Source organism: Podarcis vaucheri (assembly GCF_965113315.1).
Source record: "Podarcis vaucheri genome assembly, chromosome: 8".
In the NCBI taxonomy this organism is placed as follows: Eukaryota; Metazoa; Chordata; class Lepidosauria; order Squamata; family Lacertidae; genus Podarcis; species Podarcis vaucheri.
In genome coordinates this window covers 63,285,384-63,310,373 of record NC_138766.1, presented here as the reverse complement: position 1 = coordinate 63,310,373, position 24,990 = coordinate 63,285,384, and the positions used below count along the sequence as shown (strand labels likewise).

Below are 24,990 nucleotides of genomic sequence, written 5' to 3'. Positions count from 1 at the left end.
CATAGTTGCCATTGATGGGTGAATTGTTTGGACACCCGACAACAGGAACCCTGGGGTCCTAAAGAGCTGCTGTTTCCTTCTCTCCTTTAGTGCACTTTTCCTGATAGTCTTCAGAATCGCTGCAGTTTGCCTTTCCTTGTTTCCTAGCAACCAGGTTGTATCTTTCCTGTGGTTGGTTTGTCTGAGAGCAGGAAGTCCCTAGAAGTTATTTTCTGCAAATATTAAAGTGTGGGTTGATATTAAAGTATGTCCCCTTCCTCCAAATGGAGAATGTGAAAAATTTGCAGAGGCTTAGGCGTGCCTCCTACTATTCAGGAACTGAAGATCAGACACCCATTAAAAAATAACTGTATGGTTAACTTACTTACTTCCAAGTACATATGTACAGTGGTGCCTCACAAGACGAAAAGAATCCGTTCTGTGATTCTCTTTGTCTAGCGGTTTTTTTCGTCTTGCGAAGCAAGCCCATTGAAGGATTAGCGCTATTAGCGCTATTAGCGGCTTTTAGAGGCTTTTAGCGGCTTATCTGCTGATCGGATCAGCTGATAAGCGGCTTAGCGGCTTAGAAAAAAGGGGGGAGGAGGAAAAAACAGCAGGAACTCGCAAGACATTGTCGTCTTGTGAAGCAAGCCCATAGGAGATTCGTTTTGCGAAGCACCTCCAAAACGGAAAACTCTTTCGTCTAGCGAGTTTTCCGTCTTGCGAGGCATTCGTCTTGCGGGGCACCACTGTATACAGTTGTGCTGTAACAGGCTTACCCAGGTAAGTGGGTACAGGGTGGGAGTGTAGGTTTTGGTTTAGTTGGAATTGGGGGTGTTATGTATTAAGCTTGGATCCTAGAACAATAGGCAGGTAGGATCCTAGAACGCAACAACTGATTGGCCTGCAGGAAAACACCAATCAGGCTCCAGGAGGGAAGCAGAATCAGCCAATCAGACAGGACTCGTTGTGTAAATAATGTATATAAATGCCTGAGGTTTGGGGGGGGCAATTCAATCACTGTTTTACAAGCTGCAATAATGAGCATGAAATCACGGCAGGACTCCAAGTATATTTCAGGGGGAAACAGGCTTCTGTGCCTTTACTGCTGGCTCACTCCTGACACCTACCTTCTACACCTTCAGGAAAGCTGGAGATATTATTTATAGAATGACAGAAAGGACACGCACAGACACCCCTCAGCCACAAAGTCAACTAAGCGCAACAAAAGCCCTGTACTCAAAATTTCACAGAAATGTTCTTTTCCCTTTAATAATTTTTGAATGCAACTTCTTCTCATTAATTGATAGAGAATGGCTAAAAAAAATGCAGGCGAAACTTTTGGCACAGCACTAATCAAACTTCTACAAATATTAGCTAACTGTTCATGTCTGGTTCCATGATGGAATAATGAAAAAAACATAGGCAGTTGAGTACAGCAGTGCCATAAAGATACTTTTTCTGCTCAAAAATATGACAAAGGCAGACACCATTTTAGCATCTAAATATTTTAAAACTTTGGAGACTCAAACGCTATGCATAACAGACATCTCCCAGGGGAGTATCTACTATTTCTTCTATGTATACCTTGCTTTCAAATGGCAGCAGGACTGAGATAAAGATTTGTTAACCACAAATCCTGTGCTTCTCTTAAAACAAAATGCAAATCAGGCAATTCTATAAAGCTTTCATAATATGCAAAAGAGCCATAATCCACTAAGATGCATAGCAGAAGTAAACATTTATTCAAGCATCACATAAACTACTAGTGAATACAATGTAAATCCCCAAAGATTTGACTTAATATACCTTTGCTCTTATTAGCACTTATGGAGAGCACAGGAAAGCAAAAGAACAGGGCTCCTATATTGCTTTTCTAAAATTACTTATTCCCAATTACAGCACACTGCTATTTTGTGCTCCAGGAATTATTTGGAGAAATCAGCACCCAGCAAGGGAGCAATGATAGCTTAGAAAGGATGAGCAAGAAAAAGAATAAATATTTAAATATAATGTAGTTCCATTTCCACATAGAATTATCTAAAGTACTATGGTTTAACTGGATTGGGTACAGTATTTGGCTGTAAGACATGTTCCATTTTATGGGGCCATATGCTTAATGCGATGCTTCAGAGATTTACGAAACCCCTGCAATTATTAAATAATATTAATTACTGTTTCAGTTTTTTATCTTCCTTTTAAAGCATGCATTTCAATTATATTTGAGAGACAGTCTCATCTGTAACTACAGGTAACCCCCCCCCCAATTTGCATGGGGGGTTGAGTTCTGGGTGATTGCATAAGACTGCCCCACCTTGTTCTGTCCCCCCCCCCATTCTGCTCTCTTCCGGGTCCAAAAGGACCCACACGTCGACAGTTGCACATCAATTGGATGCTGCCTGTACAGTACTCACCCAGCAGACAGATCACCATGGCTGGACCGTCCTATGCAGAACTGGGGACTTCTCCAGACAACCTCTTCAGTGAGCATTCATCCTGATTTGCTTCCACAAATCTTACTTGACCAGTCTTTCTAGACCACCCATTATGACTTGTTTGCAGGGAGATTATACAACAATGAACATTCATCCCAATTTGCTTTCCCAGAGGTTATGCGTCTTCCTGTTGCTCAATAATTTATCCCAAACTTTTGAGTGCACTTCTCCATCACTTTGCTAGCCACAGTCTGGGATGCGGGTGGCGCTGTGGTCTAAACAACTGAGCCTCCTTGGCTTGAAAATCAGAAAGTCGGCGTTTCGAATCCCCACGACGGGGTGAGCTCCCGTTGCTCTGTCCCAGCTCCTGCCAACCTAGCAGTTCAAACGCATGCCAGTGCAAGTAGATAAATAGAGTGTTTCCGTGCACTCTGGTTTCCGTCACGGTGTTCCGTTGCGCCAGAAGCGGTTTAGTCATGCTTATGATCTAGAAAGCTGTCTGTGGACAAATGCCAACTCGTTTGGCCTGAAAGCGAGATGGGTGCCACAACCCAATAGTCGCCTTTGACTGGACTTAACCGTACATGGGTCCTTTACCTTTACCTTTACCTTTTTTTGCTAGCCACAGAAAGTCTGCTGATTTTTAAGTGGATTTGTTGCACCAGAGTGACAAAGTGCTTCAATCCACTTTAACTGTGCAAACCTAAATGTCTGGTACACAACGCAACCACTGTCTGAAATAAGGTCTTGTGACTCTTCAGTCTGCCTCCTGAGCTGCCTCAGCTGGCCATTGACAAATGAGAGAGACGTTTTAGAACCCACCTTGTTCCTTTAATTGTAAATTGTTTAAACTGATTTTCATGGTGTGTTTTTACGTTGTTGCAACCCTCCTTGGGATGCTATGGTGAAGAGTAAGAAACCACCTAAACAGTAACAACAATCTGAGCAGTCTGTTGGGCCTCATTTAAACCTTGTCTCAATGTGGGTATCTGGGCTCCTCCACACTTTTGCTTGGCTTGACCCATATTTTGATTGTGCCGTGTACGAACTAATTCCCATGGGTCCAAGAGCTTTCCTTGTTATTCTGTGGCTGTGCATCACAAAAATCTGATCTTACCTGTCAGATGCTGGTGGTGGTTTCTTGTGAGTAACCAGGCAGGACTCTGACCTGTCTTTTACAGTTTTTTTTGTGCAAACTATTTACAGTGCAAGGGACACGGGTGGCACTGTGGGTTAAACCACAGAGCCCAGGACTTGCTGATCAGAAGATCGGCGGTTCGAATCCCCATGACGGGATGAGCTCCCATTGTTTGGTCCCTGCTCCTGCCAACCTAGCAGTTCAAAAGCACGTCAAAGTGCAAGTAGATCAATAGGTACCGCTCCGGCGGGAAGGTAAACGGCATTTCCATGTGCTGCTCTGGTTCGCCAGAAGCGGCTTAGTCATGCTGGCCACATGACCTGGAAGCTGTACACCGGCTCCCTCGGCCAATAAAGGGAGATGAGCACCGCAACTCCAGAGTCGGCCACGACTGGACCTAATGATCAGGGTTCCCTTTACCTTTACTTTATTTACAGTGCAGAACTAAAAAGTTAATGTCCATCTTAGTCACTTGCAGAATCTGGGAGTGGCCCCTTCTGGCTTCTCCCCCAACATAAGAACTTCGGCAACCCAAGCCTCCTCCTCCTTTCCTTGCGTTCCACCCCTCTGTGCAAGCTGGGTGACGTGCGTCCCTCCTGGCCAGCCTGGCGAGGTGAGACGCTGGGGCTCTCCGCAGCATCCTCAAGCCCTTTCCTCGCTTGGCTGGCCCCTTCCCTCTCTTCTCCACTGGAGGTGTGCCTTTCCCCACCACTGGAAGAGGAACCGCTCCTCAGGATTTTCAGAGGCTCCCTGTATCCCAGTGCCTCCCACTGCCTCCCTCCCCTGTTCCAATGGCAGTCCCCTGACATTACCCAATGAATTGGATCTTATCAGAAGTGCGGAAAATCTGGCAAGAAATTTTGCTTAGCCAGTTTTCAATTCAGCGGGACAAGATCAGAATTGTGCAAGGCACAGCTGTGGAAAAGCTCTTGGACACGGCCGAATTAATTGGTACACAATACAATCTAAATACGGGTTAAGCGGAAGTGTAGATGAGCCCTCTCTTTCAGCTGTTGTCTGAAGAGTCTCTGTGTTGAACTAAACTATCCAAAAATCTAGTCATAAATTATGAGTCTTCTCTAAGATAAATTGGTGGCAATAAAGCGCCGAAGGACTTTCTTGTGGTCTTTGCTACCAATTAAACTCTGAGAAGTAGGTGAAGCCCCAAAGAATCCTGGAAATTGTAGTATGACACTGTTGTCCTGTCACAGAGTCCTGTCCTCTGAGAGAAGATGGCAAAAGGGTTACAGGAGGAAAGATAAGGAGCCGATACAAAGAGCTGGAAGGGAAGTTGGATGCATGTTGTCTGATGTATAAGCTGTCTGCTGATAGTGAGAGAACCAGCTAGAGGTAAGTTCTGCTGAAGGACTGGGAAGATGTTACTTCAAGGGCTGACGAGAACTGTAGAGACAGTTTGGGGGCCACAGGCTGTGAAGATGTAAAGGAAACAGTATTCACCTTCAGTTTTGCCATTCCCCTCATCTGTTTCTTTTTAAGGTTTTGCTTTGGGGGGGGGGATTGTAACTGCAAAGAATAAGTGCAGCTTCATGTTAAAATAAACAATGGCAATCGGGAGATATTTGTTTAGCTTTTTCTTTACTGTTTATTTAGCGGGAAACCTATCTCTGACATCACGTCTCACATCACACTTCTAATATTAATCTTATACCTTAAAAGCAATGTAATCTTCTTTTCAAAACAAAACAAAAACACAGAAATTAGAACAGATAAACCATCTATTTCCCTAAACAAAGAACGATCATCATATTTCTGGCATTACAGTTCTAATACTCATTTTACACCCTAAAATCAAAAGGATTAGTCACAGGCTTAAAAGCAACGTAATCTTTTAAAGAGAGAGAGAGAGAGAAATTAGAAAAGATTAATAATCTATATCCCTAAACAAAGAACCAGGAAATAATAATGAAATACTACAGCATTGCATGAAGGGATAGACAGAAATAAGATCTTCTCCATGCCATAGCAACATAACTAGTCAGTAACCAGGGGTGGAGCAACAACGTTCACATTGTAGAAGGTCCCAGGTTCAGCCACCAAGTATGGCTGGGAACAAATTCTGTCTCGGATCCTGCAGACCAATGACTCATCTCTGTATACAGTACTGCTCTAGATGAACCAGTGGTCCGACTCAGTATAAACTTAACTGTTTTTCAGCAGTTTCCACCTTAGAGGCACAGGCTGATCTTATTTATTGCTATGCTTCAGTATTCCCCAGCTATAAAATGGAACCAGCGCCCTCCAGATTATGCACATGCATATTTCCTTAACAACATAATGCATGTGTGTGCATGTTACATGGAACTGACTTGCTCTGCAGCCTGCAGCTTAACTTGTTGCACTTGTCATCTGCTTGCACCTTTGTTGATTCCTGCTTTCTGTTTGTAGTACAGTTTGAGTCTGAATTTCCTTGGCCTGACATTGTTCGCTGGGCCACACTGCTGGACTCTGTACCTGGACTCATCCATTCATGCCTAGAAATGTCTCTGTTTTCAGTTGTGATATGTTGAAGAATATGAAATAAATTGACATTGGATAGGAAAGGGCTGAGCACATAAAAAACACTTCTAAGAGCTGCTGCATTGTTTCTGACTTTCAGCATAATCCATGGCTCAGAAGTAAAATTACGTGTTCGACAGAGCTACTCCCAGAAAAGCTTGTTTAGGATAGCAGCCTTTGTTATCCAATAAAATATTGGAAACAGCATATATCTAGCTTTCAAAGCGGAGAATAATGAATAGTTTTAAAGATGTGAGTGGGAGTAAAAATATTATTTACTCTCTTTGTATCCAAATTAATGTAAGGTTTTCATGTGGTAAAATAGCACTTTGTAACATGCCGCCATAGAAATCTCAAGAGGAGTCAAACTGACCTGAGACCAGTTATCCTTGTCGCCACAGTTGTGGGTGAATGAGCTTTTACATTTGAGTCACAATATCCTAAGAAATGCACAAAGAGGAGAGCGGAATTTTAAAAATAACTCTTCAAAACGCTAACAGTCCTAATACACTGGTATCAAAGCTATGGAAAAGAATGTAGGTCCTTTCCAAAGGACTACAATCTATTCAAAGAAGGAGCCAAGGCATTGTGTGAAATCGGCGCCGTGATGTATGGTCCTGACCAAGAGGAGAAAGTCCACTGACAAAATGAATGACTGCGGCGACATTCACACTCAACCTTAAAAAGCCTCTTATGAGTACAGTGTCATTGATCTTTCTCAGCCCCACTGTAATGTGGGTCACTGGCTACTCCTTATAGATATATATTTGTATGGAGGCGCTTTATGTTTAACAGTGCTCTTATTAGTAACACAGAAAAAAGTAACATAAAGAATAGTGTCTTGCCTGAACTGAGAACTCAGGGGGGCAGAATAACTCTAAATAATATTTTTCCGTTCTACTGTTCCATTCCTGTGAGTCACTGCCCTGGTAAATAAGCATTTAGGATTGGATGCAGGAGCCAATCAGCACTTAAGAGGACATTTGTCAGAGCCCTTGGCTCTAGGACAGGGGCAAGGAAGGCTTGCTTTGAATTTTTACCAGAACTCCCAGATTCACTTGCAGGAGCCAAGTGCAAAATATTATTGCTTTTGTTTATTGTATTTCATTTCATTTATATATTGCCTTTCCTCCTGAAGTCTGGGGAGGTGCACCACATAAAAAAAATGGAAATGATAAATCTTGTAATGTTTAGATGTTTTATTTAACAAAAAACAAAAACAGAACAACAAAGCAGTGAAACAGAACTTTGGAATCCCAGAGCCAATTCGTGGCCAAAATGCTCAAGCAGACGTATGTTTTAAATTGGCATCTAAATAATAACTGGGGAGAAGAACCTTACCTCCCTGTGAGTCCCTCAGTTGGGGTGCGGCCACTGAGAAGGCACTGTACCAGACCCTCACACACCTACACACAGCCTTGCTGATCAGCAACCATCACATGACTCTATTACATTCAATAAAGGAGAATTACAAATTACAGTGGTACCTCTTGTTACGTACTTAATTCATTCCAGAGGTCTGTTCTTAACCTGAAACTGTTCTTAACCTGAAGCACCACTTTAGCTAATGGGGCCTCCTGCTGCTGCTGCCGTGCCGCCGCACGATTTCTGTTCTCATCCTGAAGCAAAGTTCTTAACCCGAGGTACTATTTCTGGGTTAGCGCAGTCTGTAACCTGAAGCATATGTAACCTGAAGCGTATGTAACCCGAGGTACCACTGTATAGTGAGAGACTGCAGAGTCTGCAAGGGGATTCTCTATTTTTTATTTGGTCTTTGAGGCTTCTTAAATTTCCCCTTATGTGATTTAATGGAACAAAGTAACTCTATTACATTAGACAGTTTTTCCCTAAGAGGATTCTGGAGCAAAAACTGTGGGTGGGGGAGAAGAGGATTTGCAGGGGGTGTACATTAGAAGCGATGTAGACAAATGCAAGCTTGGAACCATTTCTCCCCATTGCCTTTATGTGCAACATATCTCAAAAGAGATGTGCTGTCCTTCACTGGATGTTAAGTACCCAAGAACTCTTATCCTACGATTTGCAACAATAGTGGTACTTGACACTGCCTAGCAATATTGGATTAATTGTCACAACCCATAGGGGTTTTTTTTAAAAGCATTACTGTTTGGTGGGGAAAGGGTGTTCTATACATAATACAGCTTGCGCAGAGCTACCAGCGCCACAATGAGAATCATTTACAGTATATAAGGTAGAAATTATACCATTGTTAAACTGTCATTCAAAGACCCTATTATATATGAATAGCACATCACATCCATATTAAAACAGCCTTTTCTGTCAATCAGAGATGCAGTTCTGTACAGATCCAGCATCTGATTCGATTATTAAATTGGCAGAGGCTATAAAACATTGTTCTAATGTGGTATCAATCTGATCCAAGTTGCTGCCAAAGCCAGAATAACAAGAGAGCTCCCCCCACCCCTCACTATAGCTCCAACCATTTGTCTTAATCATGCATCAATTACTTGCAATTAGAAACATATTTTTGCATTAGCAAAGGTTATAAATAGACTAGTAGAACACCTGTAGGGTTACAGACATATGGCATGTAATGGAGGGAGAAGAGAATCCTTATGTTGCCAGCACACCCTGACCCATTTACTTTCGAGTGACAGAAATGGTCAGTTCTGGGGCAGAGTGCCATAGACAGGGATGATACGAGTTAGGAGGGAAGAGGAAAGGACTGTCTGCAACACCATAAGTACACTGTTCCATGTGTCAGACAGACAGACAGACAGACCAAAGCTCAATCTGTCCACTTAGAAAGAGCCAGGGTGGTGTAGTGGTTAAGAGCAGTGGACTCGTAATCTGGTGAACCGGGTTCGCGTCTCCGCTCCTCCACATGCAGCTGCTGGGTGACCTTGGGCCAGTCACGCTTTTTTGAAGTCTCTCAGCCCCACTCACCTCACAGAGTGTTTGTTGTGGGGGAGGAAGGGAAAGGAGATTGTTAGCCGCTTTGAGACTCCTTCGGGTAGTGATAAAGCGGGATATCAAATCCAAACTCCTCCTCCGCTTCTTCTTCTTCTTCTTCTTCTTCTTCTTCTTCTTCTTCTGTATCACAAAGACACAGAAACCCCAATGCATACATTATCAGTGCAACATGGCTTGCACCGAGTAACATTCCCCAGTTGGGGGACTCTACATTTCAGTGACTACAGATGGAAATGGTAATCACTGAATTGCTCTTGGTTAATTCCAGTACCAGTGTCACACATTCTTGCTGCAGCAACCATGTACTGAGGAGACCACGTGACCTGTAATCCTTTTGAATCACCTCTAGCTGGAAGGGACCAGTCCACACTTGCCAAGATGCACACAACCCTAGGCAGCCGAGTCCTCCAAGACACACACACAGACCCTTTTAGGCTAGGCATTTCCCCCCTGGTTGGTTACAATTTATTAAGAGAAGATGAATGGACAGGGAGGAGTTTTATCCTCCATTGTACTCTCTCTGGATGTTTTTGAGGTGGGGAGGGACATGTTTCTCAATGTACATCTGCGCAGCTGAGCTTAACTTTAAAAGCTTTCCCTCGCATATTTTCACAGGGTGAGGACTGAGGAGGCAGAACATTGGTGATCAAGAAGGAATGTGATTTTGGGCAAATTGAGAGTGTGATCCCTTCATCAGCTTGCATGGGGGGGAAAAAGAGCCTCATATTCCCCACCACCATCAAGGACCCTTGGAGCAATGGACTCCTTGCTGTGGGGGGGGTGAGATTGTCCTGTCTCAGCTATGTCTAGAGATGCTGATCCTTTTGTCTGCTAACCCACACACGTGGGTCTATAAAGGAATAAAATATAGTTCATTATATTCCCTCACCTACCTTAAAAAACCCATCACTTATAAGGCTCCTCCTGCTGACCCGTTTATTGAACATTTATCCTGCTTTGCTGGAAGAAAGCTTAGACAGAGAATATATTAAATCTGGTCTTTACTGAACATTCGTTCTGATTTGTTTGCAGGGATGTTATATGGCAATGAGCATTCGTTCCGATTTACTTGGGGGTGTTTAGGTGTCTTCTCGTTAATCATTCATTCATCCCACCATTTCCAGTACATTTCCCTGTCAATTTCCTAACTACAAAAGGTCTGGTTTTTGGTTTGGTTTTAAGTGGATTTGTTGTGCTAACTAAGGCAACAGAGCACATTTCTTCTATGTGTTTGAATCCCTCCCACATAGTGTGGAGGTAACCTTAACAAAGGAGGTCCACCATTGTATGCCATGCTGTGTTTTGAAACCCCCACCCCGCCCCCAAAGTGGCAATACCAAATACAGCAATTCTTCCCAGACAAAAGGGGCTTCAGTATAGATTGCATGAGGGTGTTATTTTACTATGTTCATTTTGGGTGCATTCAGACATGGGGAATATTGTGTTAGTTTTGCTGATAATCACATATGACTTTTGTCCTGTTTGCTAATGTTCCTTTCATACTGCAGTACCTGCTGTGTTAGGGAACTGTGGCTTTTTGACCAATATACCAGCCTGTTGCACTAAATTTCATTCACATCAGTGGGTGTGGCATGACACAACTGCTATTGGACAGTGTTGTTAGTCCCCACTTCTTTCCATGCATGAATATTCCCCCATGAAAATAACAGGAAATAACTAAATGCTGGTGCCCCACCCCAAATTTTGTCACTTTACTTTTGCTGTTTTCCAGGTTAAGATGGCTGCAAACAGATTTTTCCAATAAAATGGAAATGAGTGCTAAACATGTTCTATATTCCATTAGTTTTCTGGAAGTGTCTTTTACCTTGTGGGGAAGCTCAAATAATATGTGGAAATCAAAAGCAAGGAAATATCAGGGAAATGGAATAAACTGTAATGTGAATGTAGCCTTCATTTCTATATGTTGTATTCTGCATTTTTTTAAGTGCAGCTTATTAATTCATAAATAAAAAAATACGTTTTAAGCAAAGAACAAAGTAACTTATCAACTTTGACTTATCATTTCTTAAAAGAAAAGAAAGATGAATACTTGAATGGCTGATCACAGAGCTATAGCACAAGGGAGAACTACTGCTTTCCTTTGAGGGCAAGGGAGGAGAGAATTATCTATTTAAAAAACCCCAGAATTGAAATTAGCCTAAATTAAAAGATAAGACTCATATGAGCCTGACTTTGATCAAAACAGTGCAAGTAGCACACCTTTTGTACAACAAGCGAGTCCACAGAAAAAGTACTAAACTTACAAAAGCCATTGAAGAAGGTTTCATGGGGCCTTGACAGATCACATGCTGATAGCACTACCGCTGGAGTCTCAGTGGAAATCTGGTTTGGTATAATTAACAAAAGGACTCGAACTACACAAAGACAAGAGTAATTTTTTAAAATAATAATAAAGCAGAGAGGCTACAGAGCTTTGCCATTAACTAAAATGATTGATCATGAATGTAAAGTTTAGCTCATAAAAGGAAAGTAAGGGGAAAGCTGAACTGCATGATACATTTATATGATACTTTTGTTAACCGCAGGTGGCAAATTACCATGAACTTCCCATACAGTGTAATCTCTATGCATGTCTTGAGTTCAATGGGTCTTCTTCCCTGACTTTCTGAATCCATCGCCCATATGATTTCAGGTGCCGGGGAGAGGAAATGATGCAGAAGCTGTGAACTCCCAAGTATTTGCTTCAGTTCCACCTCTTCAAACCTAAACCTAAACTCATGTACCGTAAGTTTCAGTAGGAGAAATCCTCTCATCCCAAATAAGAATGAAGGAAAACACAAGCAGGATTTATAACTGTGTGTTGCACAATGGAGGGTTGCTTATCACGATTCCATCTGCTCCATTCCATTCCCTCTCTACATGGTTTTCAATTTCTACACCACCCTGGGAGGAGGAATTATTGAGTATCCCATAGCCACTGAGCACGCTCAGTTCTCATTGGGCTGTCTGCGGGGTTACAACTTGCAACAACAAAAGTTTGTCCCACCATATAACCTGGCTGGCTTCATCTGAGGGTATGTTCACGTTACCCCTTGCTCTGCATGCACAGCACCCCCACTGCTGATTTTTGAAGCTGCATTCACACGTTAGCCAAAATGTCTATCGACCCTGTCATTTCCTGCCAAATACTGCTGTTTGATGCAATTCTTCTCAAGCCAGCTTCAATCTGATTAGAAAACTGGATGAAAACTTCTCTGATGTGAGCATCTCTATGCAAACATGGCTTGAAAAGCAGTATGTGTGTGTGGCAGGGGGAATACATTTCAGGCCACTAATGTGAACACAGCCTAATTGGAAGGTTATGTTCACACTCCTGCTTTCTGTATTTCCAGTGCTGAGTTTTCAATCCATGTTCATAGGACATTAACTAAAATGCATATGTATCCCGTACTTTGTTATAAGACACGACTGCTTGATACGTTGCGAACATCTTTCCTCAGGGTAAAGATATCCCCAACAAGAACACACCCTCAAAGGCATCAGAGGTTTCAGAGCGGGGTCACCAAAGAAGCTTTTGGACTCAATTTGAACTTGTTCCACTACTGACAGATTTGGGTTGTTGTGTTTTGTGTGGTGGGTATACTGCTGTATTCACGCAAGCATGATGCCCACCCCCAATTTACTTTCTTTTACTTTCCCCAAGCACCTCTGAAATTCGGAGATCATTAACGCCACACGATGTAACAGAGCCTTCCAAAGTATTTTCTAACCTTTAGGCACACACGTAATCCCCATTAGCTTTAATGTGAATCGTGTGTGTGTATCAAGAGGCAAACAGGCCAATTAGAGGCAGTACAACACATATATTAATCTTCAGGGTCATACTCAAGGCCATGTAGTCCAAAAATTGTTTATGAAAATGAGTTACTGTTCAGGCACAGTTGCCATTTGGGCACCAGGAATAGGTCTGGCAATTGTTAAAACTGTGCAAGTGAACTGTAATCGCTGCATTTATGTTTGTATTAATGTGGGTACTCATCCAGGACCTGAGGCAGCCTGCCTTTGAATACCAGGTGGTGGGGAACAACAGTGGGAGAGGGCTATTGCCTATCTTGGCCCCACTGCACTGGATACCAGTTAGTTTCCAGACCCAATTCAAAGGGTTTGTTTTGTCCTATAAAGTATTATGCAGCTCAGGACCCCAGTACCTCACAGACCACCTCTCCTCTTATGAACCAACCCAGAGCTTGTGATCATCATCTGAGGCCCTTCTTCATGTGCCCCCTCCACAAGAGGTCTAGAAGGTAGCAACATGTGGTCTGACTTTATCGACTGCATCCGTCAAAAAGAGCATAAAGGTCTCCGCCACCAGTCTATATGAGATTGTGGATTATGTGACTTTCATTTTCCTCTTTCTCAGCATTTCCTCATTGTTTGCCTGGTTGTTTCTGCCATCCCTTTCAACATACCTGGAAAGACATAACAAAGAGAAACAAGGCGAGCCTCTTATAGTTAGAGAATTGATTGTGGTTTGCTTTACCTTCTCATTCTTGCCAGATGTTCTGTCTTTGTTTCCCCTTTGGCTTTTTATTTTCCTTTCCCCCTGTCATGGTTTCTTTACTTTGTATTTGATACTGCTATGCCAAAATTCTTAATAAAAATATTGCGGGGGGGGGATGAAGAAAAAGAAAATAGCTGTGAATTAGCAAGATCTGAATCTGATAGGTAGTAAGCATGGTTTTGCATCTTATTCAGATGTTAGGATGGAAGAAGCAAGTTCAGTTGTTACAAGTCATGCAAAATAACATAACCCATACACACACCTTCTTTTCTTTTCTTCTTCTACAAATGAATGTGTTGCACCAAATTCAACAGCTAGACTTTTTTAGGGTGGAAAAGGTAGAACTGTTTTTTTTTAAAAAAAATCTAATTTAAAAAATACTCTTTGAGGTAACCACCACACAATGCAGATATCAAAGATTCAATGATTTCACCAAGTTCCTAAGGCAAAAGAATGGAGCAGAAGTGCTTGGCTGGCTGTTGTTTTCTGACTGAGCTTTTGTGCCTTCAGCAGCTACCTTACAGAACACCACATTTCCAAGATACAGCTTTTACCCCTACTAGGGTCATTTAATGGGGAAACAAGTGGAAAGTACTGTACAGTAACCAGGGGGAGTGGCTGCTTATGAAATAACAACATGCAGGGCATACAACTACATCAAACCTCAGTGCAGCGTTTGGGGCACAGCTTGTTGGGGAAACACTCCTGTCCTAGGCTACCCACCAAATAGCTCACACAAACAGTACAAACATTTCATATTTACTTGCAAAGTTGGCAATACTGTTACATTAACACATTAACATTTCCCTCTTGCAACAGTGGCCACTCAACAAACAGTGTGTGTGTGTGTGTGTGTGTGTGTGTGTGTGTGACACAGAGAGTATCCTTAGATTTGTTTTAAATGACAGGGATAAATAATACATGCAAATTCATAGAATTGTAGAGTTGGAAGGAACCATGAGGGTCATCTAGTCCAACTCCCTGCAATGCAGGAATCTTTTGCCCAACATGGGACTCAAACCCACAACCCTGAGATCAAGAGTCTCATGCTCTACCAACTCAGCTAAATTGTGCATTTTTAAATGGGCTACGGATTTTTAAAAGAAAATAAAAAACAAGGTATTAAAAAGTTGAACAAATGGGAAATATGCCAAATGGTGTAGGGCTTTTCCTGACCATGTGATTTAAAACACACACTCATTGTAAGGAAGAAAAAAAGCAGAGAGGAGAGCATAACAAGAAACTCCAAACATCCTTTCCAATTTGCTGTTTTCCTTTTTAAGGGTAAATTTCAAGGTTCCAGAGAAATTACACACCCCTGCCCTCTTATGAAGAGGATGGGGGAATATGACAGGAGCTTTATCTATTTATGAATGGCTACTGCCCCCCTTCCCCCACTTTCTCATTCTATGTGAGGTTACCCTCTGACAAATGGAATGCCAATAGAAATAACTGGTGTGTGGGTCTCACTGCCAGACGTGGCTTAGATGCCTTTTAAATAAAAATTAAATATTGGACAGGTTTATAGAGGATTATTAGTCATTATTGTTAAAACAGAGCTTCCCGTTTCAGAAGCAGTATACTTCTGAATACCAGCTACAATACAAACAAAACAGAATCTTTGCTTGTGGAGCATTAAGCTACTCTCTGCTGCAATCAGGGTGCTGGGCTATTTAATTCTAAAGAGTTGCCCATCCCTCGACTCCTTAAACAGCGCAATGATTCTGAATTCCATTTCTCCAATCAACTCTCATTGGGCAACACGTCGTCCGCGGCTTTTCCTTCCATGTGATTGGATGCAAGGGCCGCCCATCAGGCAGCTGACCCCGCCTGGCCTCTTCGCCGTAATCGGCTGAGCTCTCCGCGGAGAAGCTTGGCAAGCCCACAGAGTTAATGTAGAGTAGCTCACCATCTGGATAGCGATCTTCTGGGTTTACTCTGGAAGCCATTTTTAAACCTTTCCCTCTCCGGAAGTGAGAGAAACAACGGGGAAACCAAAGTGTTTTATATTTTATTTACATTTTTACCAAATCTGTGACTGGGCATCAGAATGTCCACCCCAAAAAGGGAGTAGCAAAGGCAGGAATCCATGCTCTCTCTCTTTTGTTTAACCCAGGCCTTCCTATCCCCCATATCTTGGCTTGGGGGCGGGTAGGCAGTTGAGAGTGACTACAACAGTACATTGTTAATGCATTTTGGAGATCATCCTGAGGCTTAAGTTTACAACAGCCCTGCAAAGTAGTCCAGTGACACTGAGCTCTGGATGTAGGTTGGGCAGACGCTGAGAGAATAGCACCGTAGTCAGCTATTCATGTTGCATGTGGGGCTGAGGTTGACTGGTTTGGTTTTCATTTTAAAACTGGTTTGGTTTAACCAAAAGCCAACCGATTTCCACCCCGACCCTTTCTAGTCCCAACCTAGTACTCAGCTGTATGCAGAAGTCCTGTGCTCTGCTGACTTGCATGCAGATCCGTGACAACAAATCCTTAGAAGAAGAAAAACAAACCTAGGACCACATTCTGCATACGAAAAAAGACGTTACTTGGAGCCTGGGAGTTCAGCATTTCCTATATATTACTTTGAGGGCGGGGGCGAGGTGTGCCTACTGCCCAATCGCACCCGTATTACAAAATCCTGTGTTTCTTTCCTGTGTTCTTTTCTACGGAGAGCTCTCACTTTGCTCTTAGGGAGAAATCAAAAGGTCTTTTCAAGCCAGAGATTTGGACGACGTGCCACTCTTGTATTTATTTTTGTTTTTACTATCTCTATGGGCAAAAGCAGAGAACAAGAACCGCGAAGCTGCGGGGGGGGGGAGAGGGGAGCCGCTCTAGGAAAGACGTAAAGGGCATCTCATTAGTATTTCCTGCTTCAGCTGGGGAGACGCTCTGCGCTTTGTCGGCAGTTACCTACAACGCTGAGGAAAGCAAAGGACGGAGGAGCACCATAGAGATGAGGAGAGCGGAAAGGCGCGCGGCGTGGTGGAAGCAAGCTCGGCTGCTCTAGGAATCCCCGAAGGAGAACTCGACGCCCGAAGTGAAATCCGGGTCACCGAACTGCATGGTCTCTTCCCCTCGGTCGGCGCGGGAAACGGGGCGGCGGGGTCTCGCGGAGTAGCCCCTCCCTCAGGAAAAGAGAGGTCAGTCCGTGACGGAGGAGGGGGATGGATGGGGGAGGGGGGAGGCTGGCAGTCGGTGGGGAGAGGGGTTGCGTAGCGTCAAGGTGGGGTGGGGGTCCCAAAATGGGGCTTAAGGCGAGCTCAGCGGCATCCTTAATTCTGGGACACAAGAGGCCTGAAGAGGCCTGTTCGTTGGAACTCCCTGCCTATTGACGTCAAGTAGGCTCCACCTCACCGTACGCTTTTTCCAGCTCCTGCTGAAAGCCTTCGTGTTCTCTCAAGCCTAACCCAGATGCTTAGAAACTTGAGGTACTTTTCATCTGTTTTAGTGCTCTGACTTTTGCATGTTTGAAACTGAATTTTGTGGATTTTTGTAAACCGCTTTGAGGTTGGTTTCCCCACCTTCACAATCTTAATGAAATAAATAAGGGAGCAAAATCCTTGGAAGTTGGGTTACCTCGCTCTGCAAACCAGGTTTCTTTGTTATATATAAATATATATAGCCCTGCCTGCTTTGTAAAAAGAGTTATCGGTTGGATTTCTGCCTGCCATGTATCTGCTTGTTTACATTTCTTTGTCCCCTTTTCTCAAGGAACATAGGAAGATGTCATATACAGAGTCAGACGATTGGCCCATCTTGCTCAGTATTGTCTACATGCTGACTGGCAGTGACTCTGCAGGATTTAAGGCAGGGGGTCTCCCCCAACTCTACCTGGAGATGCCGGGGATTGAATTTGGGGGCTTCTGCTTGCAAGTGCAGATGCTCTGCCACTGAGCTGTGGCCCTTCCAGGGTTGTATGGGTGATCCTTCTTCCTAACACAACTTTTTATCCTTGCAACATGGATGCAAGTTAGGCTTGACTTGAATGCTAGTTCCTAGGGTTCTGCTTGTGGCCTTCACCAGAGGCATCTTTGTGGGAACATAATGCTGGATTTGTTCTGATTCAGCAAGTGGTTTTTCCTTACAGTTCCTATGAGAGAATGCCTAATCCAAAGTCACCCAGTGAGCTTCTTCGCAGCTGAGTGATGTTTTGAACCTGGATCCAGCCAATTGTAGTCTTAACACCACTGTACCATACTGACATTCCTATGACGGATTCCTAGGGGGTGGGTGAGGGAGGGACTTAGCCGTGCTACATGTGGCTTTAAAACAACAACTGATTAATAACCACAAACCTCTAATTGAAACTAATTTACAGTTAGTTTCAAAGCCCTGCTCCTACATTTTTCATGTCCCTAAAGTAGTGATGGGTGAAAACGAATGAAAGACACAGAAATCAGCACCTGCCATCATATACAGTGGTACCTTGGGTTAAGAACTTAATTCATTCTGGAAGTCCATTCTTAACCTGAGATTCCATTTTAGCTAATGGAGCCTCGCGCCACTGCCACACAATTTCTGTTCTCATCCTGAAGCAAAGTTATTAACCTGAAATACTATTTCTGGGTTAGTGGAGTCTGTAACCTGAAGCGTCTGTAACCCGAGGTTCCACTGTACAGTGTATCAGCTTTATCTGACCTGGTGACCTCCAGATGTTGTGGGCTGAAACGCACATCATTCCTGTTCATGCTGGTTGGACATGATGGGAGTCCAACAACATCTGGATGGCACCAGGGCTGCTGTACTAATAGTGAACATAAATATCTGTTGTGTTGGTCTTTACATAGATGGAACTGCACTGCCCATGCCCTGGAAAGTAGCAGCAGCATTGCAAGGGTCCCAAAGTCTGCAAAAGTAAAACACACACACACACACACACAGACTGGAGTGACCGCAAATCAGCCCTCTGAACACTGAGTATGCCCAAGTAATTGGCGGAGGGTAGGAATGGAATGGGGCATACGAGAAGAATGCAGGATAGCAGCCAACCAGTCATGAGAAAGAGCATTCCCTGCCCCAACATTTAGTTGCACTTCCCACTTGTTGCCTGTATTTGAAGTTGAACAGCTGTTCAAGATGCATGAGTCCAGTGGAGTGCCATTGAGAAATCCATGCCATTGATCCTTTCCTGTGAACATTGTTTTCAGATGCTTTGCTTCCTCCTTCACACATTAAAGAATGAGAAAAAACCCTTAGGTAACCTTGTTGAGATGTCTTCCTTGCATACCCCTAGTATTCCAGAGTTGGCATATTGCAAATCCCAAATTATTCTGCATTCAATGATTCATACTCAAATCATTTGTGAAGAGGTGTGTTAATTTGAACAAGTCTGGCATGTTGTGTTTAGTTACCTAAAGAATATCTCTTAAGACAAACGTGCTTTTAACAGTTATGTAATTACACTAAGAATGGAAAATTGCACATCTATACAAGTCAGTATCTAGGTTTTAGGTACCAGACTGTAGAGAATTACAATGCCCTACATACAAACACACTCGCACTCCTTTCATTCACAGGTGGCACCAAAATAGACACAGAATCACAGTTACCTCATAGCAAAGTCTTGTGTGTGTGAATTCTCCTTACAGGCCCACTTCATGTTTGGGAGTGCCTTAGCAAATATTCTACAAGTAGGTTGAACAATGGTGTGGTCATCTGAGGAACTTCTTTCACGACCCACTTCCTTCCAGCAAATGATTCCGGAGTTGGGAGGAAGAGAATAAGTGTGTGTATATCTATGCATGTATTCATTAGTCCTGTGGAAAAGTTCTCAAATAGACTTGTCACTGAAATTTGCCTAAAGCAAAATCAAAGTGAATCTGGAGGATCTTGTTCAGGAGAGTTAGAGGAATTTTGAAACGATTAATTAAATTTTTCAGGTGGGATTCCATTTTTTTCTTTCTTTTTAATAACATGCGAGCAGCAGTCCCACCAGGAGCAAGATTGCCTTTGCTGACCTTATTTCCTTCAATGACCTTATTCAAAATCTGAATTTACTATGCATGCTGCACAGCTCAGCTAACACGAAGAAAAACAAGGTGGTGAATACTACCACTCAAGGTTTTGAAGGCAGCGTTAAAACCGTTGGCGCAGGAGTGGAAACAATTACGAAGATGTGCTCTAAAAAAAAAAATCTTGATGGTACCCAAAGAGTCAATTTTCATATCGTATGTGTGTATGTTACACACACATGTCATGTATTCCTTGGAAGGAATATCTCAGACTTCTTAAATGTGGTAACATATGCGAGAAAGGAAATATCAGTTTGAAATCACATATTCAAAGCATGCACAGTGCACAGACTTGATCCAAGCAAAATTGCTATAAGGAAATTAATGCTACATTAGCAGGCACATTTTAATTTCCTTTCAAAGCCCATGGTACCTCCCTTAAATTATTTCCTTAAGATAAAGATTTGAGTGAGCTAAAAAGTGCACCGTATAAGCCCCCTTCTAAGCCTTGCTATCTTTATTAAAAAGTGGGGTGGGGTGGGGGGAGAAGCACATCATTCTTATCATTTTGTCATTGATGGAAATTGACTCATTTTGTGCAAATCTAAGCATGCATAATTTTATTTTTTTTAAGATGGTGGTTAAGCAATTTATATTATTTGTTGCTGTGATCAGTTACTTTCCAAGATGATTTTCATTTGGATTGCTTAGGAATATAGGATTGTTTGTTTATACGGGAAACAGAATTTTAGAGCGTTAGGTTTTCAGAGGCAGTAAATTTCATGGGAGTTGCAGGTCTGCTGATATGGACGTGGAATTCACTGTCAGCAGGAGCTCTCCCATTAACTTAAATGGTGAAGAAAGGGATGGGGGATTATATAGCGTTCTCCATCACTGAAGTCTCAATGTGCACATAACTCGATGTGCACACTGAGGCCCCCAGATTGGGGCAAATATGTTTAATGAATGCTCATTCCTTCTGCATTTACCATTTAGCTTTGTGCAGACAAATTCCTATATGGGGGATATCAGACTTCAGAATTTCGTGAGATTACTAATAGAAGGAACCAGGAACATCAGGTTACTGTCTTCTACAAGAGTGCGATTTTACCATTGATGCTAACTAGAATATAACATAGAATGCTATTTTTTAATATATAAAAAATCCTTTGTTCTTGAGCTTGGTGAGATCTGTGTGGATTTTCACAGCAGAAGACTCAGATTTAACTTTTGGTGCACTAGGTTCTGAACTTCTTTGGAAGTTTATTGAGACATTTATCAGTGATAATTCAGGACTTCCTGAGATAGAAATGCTGTGGATATCTAAAGCTACTTCAGCATCCTGTTAATGCATGTTCAGAAGTCTTCATATTGAATACCATAATAATTCATTCAAGAACTTCTGTATATAACATGGTGGAAGTCCTTTCAAATATCCCTCTGTTCTAAGTTATGATAAAAGTAAATGTCCTTGTTGTTTGGTTAATAGTCATAAATATTTATGATTGTCAGAAAGTATGAACACAGTGCATGATTTATTGTATCATGTTCTTAATGCTCGACTATTGAAGTCAAAACATTTTCCCTATTTTTTCTTTTATGTAAAAAAACCCACAGGATTTAGTGTAGTATGTTTGAAAACAGGTCTGACCTGAGATTTGAAAAAGAATCAAGTTATGAATGTTTGTATTCAACACAATTTAATAAATATTATGTAATGTAACTATTTTTTTATCCACCCCAATAATCTCTTATTGATAGCAAACTAAGCAGGAAGCAGAAAACTGCTCCATCTTACTGCCAAGAGACAGTGAGATGGAAATTATGAGAATACTGAGAAAAATGTGAAATAAATTAAACAGTACTTCATTGGCATGTTTAGGAATTTAAAAAACAAAACAACCAACCACAGTCAGTATTATACTGTCATATCACACTAATTACATTTGGCAATAAGAAGAAAGCAGTTATCTGAAAAGTGAATTCCAACTACCCTTAAGAGACTCATTCCAAAACACAAGACGAAAATTTGGTCTCACAGATACGTTATTAAGCCTCCTTAAAACAAAACTAATACGACCATTTGATACAGCTGAGCCAAAAGCAGTGCTTTGTTTAGAATCATTCAGTCTGGACTATGTGATTTCAAATGCCCGCGTAAAACCTAGTTTCAGTGGTGGATGCTTTAAACAATGGTCAGGTCAGCCTTGCCTTTGTTCTGAAACGAGAATTACAGCAGATCAGTGCAACCTTCTTTAGCTATAGCTTTAGCCCAGGTGCCACTGTGTGTTCTTACCGCCTTCTGTGTCTGCCGCTCTGTGTCCTGCCACTACTGACGCCACCTTCCTGTTAGCAGCCGTCCCGCAAATGGAGAGCTGCACTTTCAGGAGGGCAGAATGTGTCTTAAAAGTACATGGAAAGCAGAGGTTTAGTCTGTGTGTTTGTGTATCACGGTACAAAGACCACCAACTAAAACTCTGGGAAGAGAATGTACTTATAATTGATTTTTAAAAAAACCAACACGGGAGGTTTCAGTGACCAAGAATGTCAAATGGTTACTTGTATCATACACACTCATAAATTACAATGATATATACAGTGGAACCTCAGTTTTTGAGAATCTCAGAAGTCGGAACATTTCGGCTTTCAAGTGCCGAAAACCCAGAAGTAACCTCCAGTTTTCAAACGATTTTCAGAAGCTGAACGTGCCATGCGGCTTCCTTTTTGAGTTTCCCTATGGTATCGAGGCTTCCATATTGAGTTTTTGAACGTTTCAGAAGTTGAACAGTCTTCTGGAATGGATTATGTTCAAAATTCGAGGTGCCACTGTGTGTGTGTGTACAGGAAAGAGTTTTCCATTTCTGTTTAGATCAGGGGTCAGCAACGTGCAGCCCACGAACCACCCCTGAACCAAGCCACCCACTCGGTGAGTTCCCCGCATGCTGCGCTAAAGCAGCACGGCACGGGGACTAACCAAGTGGTGCCAGAAATTGCATCTGCGCAGGTGCAGATACTGGAAATCATGTCTGCACATGTCCAGATGCCGAAAATCGCTTCTGCGCAGGCGGGATTTTTGGCGTCTAGGCTTGCGCAGAAGCAATTTCTGGCGCCGCGGACATGCGCAGATGCGCTATCCGGCGTCGCGCTATGCCAGTCCAGTGCCAGGATGATCTCCGTGGGAGTGATCTGGCCCATGGCCGGTAAACCTTGCCGACCCCTGGTTTAGATCAACTATCTCTCTATTAGTAATGTAATACCCTTATTAGGACTGAACCGCCTTTTATGTTTCCCAGAGCGGTGCACCCGGCTAGATGTTAAACAGAAGCGAGGTTGAAGAGATGAAGATTGTTGGTAAAAGGCAGAACAGACACCCAACTGTCTTACAGTTACCTATTTCAAAAAAATTATTTGCCTTAAGTAAGTTTGTGCCCAGTAGAAAGGATTTGAGTTGATATACCAAAGCTACCAGTTCCTCTTGGGGCAACAGGATGGTGTGGGGTAAGGCGGGAAAGGACATTTAGCCAGAATAAAAGTTATGTAAAACTCAAGATCAGGGGTAAGCAACCTAAGGCCTGGGGGCTGGATGCGGCCCAATCACCTTCTAAATCCGGCCCACAGATGGCCCGGGAATCAGTGTGTTTTTACATGAGTAGAATGTGTGCTTTTATTTAAAATGCATCTCTGAGTTATTTGTGGGGCATAGTCGACTCCAGCCTACCACATGGTCTGAGGGACGGTGGACCGGCCCACGGCTGAAAAAGGTTGCTGACCCCTGCTCAGGATCTTACTACTTGAGTTGTTGGTCTTACAGGTATCAATGCTACTGCCATTGGGCAAAATCATAGTAACAGTACTAGTAGCAGCAATAATAGCTTCTGAAATGAAATGTGTTACAAATCCAGTATTTTTGCCAAACTACCATTTCCGGCCTAAGCATTATTGTGGACATAGCCATCAATGATGTCTAGCATAGTAAGATACTTCTTGCATGGTACAGAAAGTTGATTATCTCCAGGCAACATAATGCATTTTCATGAAAAATTAAAAGGGGTATTATCAGTCCAGTCCTCTTTATCAAGGTAGCTAAAATTCACAAACCTAGATATTTCCCTTCTATTTCCCATAGTTATTTATCCTTTTTACAATATCCAGTAAAGAACCGTAAATTAAATGACTAAAATTCTAAGTAAAAGATTATGTGACTTAAGAAAATGAATATAGTCATGGAAATCATGTGATTTCTCCTTCTAGTCTTTTCCCCAAATTTTGATGCAATATGTTCTGAAGTCCTCTTTTCCACATGTAAAATAGAGATAATTCTTCAATGCCTCACAGGAATACCATGAAAATAATCAGTTAACATTTTCAGGGATTCAAACATGGAAAGTTATATAAATGTTATGTATTATTAGCTATGCAGAATGGTTAGAGAACCTAAGTCTCTATTATTCTTTCAAACGATAGTAGGCACTTAATTGAAGAATATAGAAATTTAAAATGTAATATGAAATTAATCTTTTCTAAGGTTATTTAAGCTAATGGCATAGTAATGGCAAACTAATTTTACAGTGATTAAGAGATAATATACTCTGGGCTTCTAGTGAGGCTTTTGTTGAGGTAACGTACCTATCTTTGATGAGACTGAAGATAGAAAAATACATTGTACAGTATGCATCTCTAAGGAGATTCTCTATTGTGGTTTGGGTTGGAAACCCGTAGAGTGGAGGCAGCCTACAGACAGCCAATGTGGTCCCTTTTAAACAAAGAACAATGAGTTTGTCTTGCACACTGTAGCTTTGATAGAAGTCTTCTTACTTGGCAGCTGAATTCTCATGCAACTGTATTCCTCAATACTCCTCAGGCTCCTTGGCATGGACTCAATACAAATGATTTTGAGAAATCTTTTAATATCACGCACAGTAGGAATTACTCTAAGAAATTATCATGTTGATAAATAGTCTATCTTTATTACATTGACATCTCTCTTCCATGATGGAACTTGCAGCACACAGGGTTCCCAGGTAATCTGATGTCCAGCCGCTGACCAGAATTTAACCTGCTGCTTCTGCAGGGGTGTTGCGTTGTATACCTTCAGGCCATGTTCAAGGTCAAGGCCAACCTGGTAGGCTCCAGATGTTGTAGGACTATAACTCTCATCAGCTGCAGCCAGCACATTGTGAGAGTTATAGTCCAACAACATATGGGGAGCACTAGGTTGGTAAAGGGTCTTATAGCCAGAAACTGGGTCTTGGATGAAAACCAGTGCTTATTTTTCTGGCGGTACCCAATGATCCTTAATACCGGCACTTTATTTTTCCTGGAGATGCTTGGCCGCATGAGGAGACATGGCATGGGCAGTGCCACTCCAGGGCCCGGCTGCCACCGCCCTCCGGGAGCTGTTCCTGGGCCCGATAACAGCTGCTGCTTCCTGTCAGCAGCAGCGTGGCTTGCCAGAGCGCATGAGTCCCGCTCCCTGTGGAGCGCAAGAGCAGGCAGCACA

At 42.5% G+C, this 24,990-nt stretch overlaps 1 protein-coding gene across 3 annotated transcripts in view; it reads left to right on the top strand.

Moving 5' to 3' along the window:
- The first annotated feature begins 16,368 nt into the window (after positions 1 to 16,368).
- Positions 16,369 to 24,990, top strand: part of PEX2 (peroxisomal biogenesis factor 2) — a 19,629-nt gene continuing 11,007 nt past the window's right edge. Inside the window, exons 1-2 of one of the 3 annotated variants that reach the window (XR_014222995.1) lie at positions 16,369 to 16,679; positions 17,251 to 20,923. The gene's annotated coding sequence lies outside the window, so the exon portion shown is untranslated. Of the gene's footprint in view, positions 16,680 to 17,250; positions 20,924 to 24,990 lie in introns of those variants that run through there. The other 2 variants (XM_082236200.1, XM_082236201.1) reach the window with 2 other exon arrangements.